This window comes from Cynocephalus volans, chromosome 8 (genome assembly GCF_027409185.1).
Source record: "Cynocephalus volans isolate mCynVol1 chromosome 8, mCynVol1.pri, whole genome shotgun sequence".
NCBI lineage: Eukaryota > Metazoa > Chordata > Mammalia > Dermoptera > Cynocephalidae > Cynocephalus > Cynocephalus volans.
The window spans coordinates 99,989,372-99,990,246 of NC_084467.1; the positions used below are offsets into that span (position 1 = coordinate 99,989,372).

The 875-nt window shown below is 43.5% G+C and overlaps 1 pseudogene; it reads right to left on the bottom strand.

Moving 5' to 3' along the window:
* Positions 1 to 331: 331 nt before the first annotated feature.
* On the bottom strand, positions 332 to 603 carry LOC134384240 (protein AF1q-like; annotated as a pseudogene).
* Positions 604 to 875: the final 272 nt, after the last annotated feature.

Genomic DNA, 875 nt, shown 5'->3' on the forward strand with positions numbered 1-875 from the left:
TTTTCTGGAATAAGTATTTAGAGGGAAAAAGAAATCCCTGTGGTCCAATACTCCACTGCTTGAACCCTTTACTTTGTGGCTTGAGGGCTTTTGAGTGAAATGGAGTAGATAGATGGATGGATGGATGGATGGATGGATGGATGGATGGATGGATGGATGGATAGATGGATGGATAATAGATAGGTAGATAAACTCAACTCTGGCAGATTCATCAGCACCACCAACACAATAGAGGAGAGAGAACAAGATCAAAATGGGAAATGGGTGGAAAGGAAGAGGTTTGAAATGGAAGGCAATGAAGGCAAGGTGGTGGGAGAGAGAAGTCTTGGCCTTAGGGCAAGTCCAATTCAAAGGAGTAGATGCTGGCAATGGGAGTTCTGCAGAAGCTGAAGGTGCTGTACTCAAAGAGGGCATCATCTTCAGTGTTATTCTGCGCTGTTCCAGTTGCTTGCCCAGACATTTTGCCAACAATACTATCCTTGATCTTTTAGGTAGATGCATCTGACAGACCCAAGCCTTCCAGCTGTGACATCCAGTTCAGGGAGGGCATCCTCCAATCCTCCAGAAAAGAAAGGAGCAATACTGGCTACTCACAGAGTCCATAATAGATTCCTGTTATCAGTGAATCCTAGTGTATTCCAAAGATGGAGGGAGTGCCTCCAGGGTGTTCTCTGAGCTAGAGAGAAAGAAAGTTGTTAGGGCTTTGCCTGCTTTGTCTTCTCACTCCTTCTTCCCCTTCAGTGATGTCTGCCTTTAAATAAGAATTTTATTCCAAAGGACAGGAATCATAAGCAGAGAGGTGCAGTATACACTTGCTAATAATTCTGTGTAAGCTAACTTGCTTAACAATTAAATTTATCTGGCAATTGGAATCG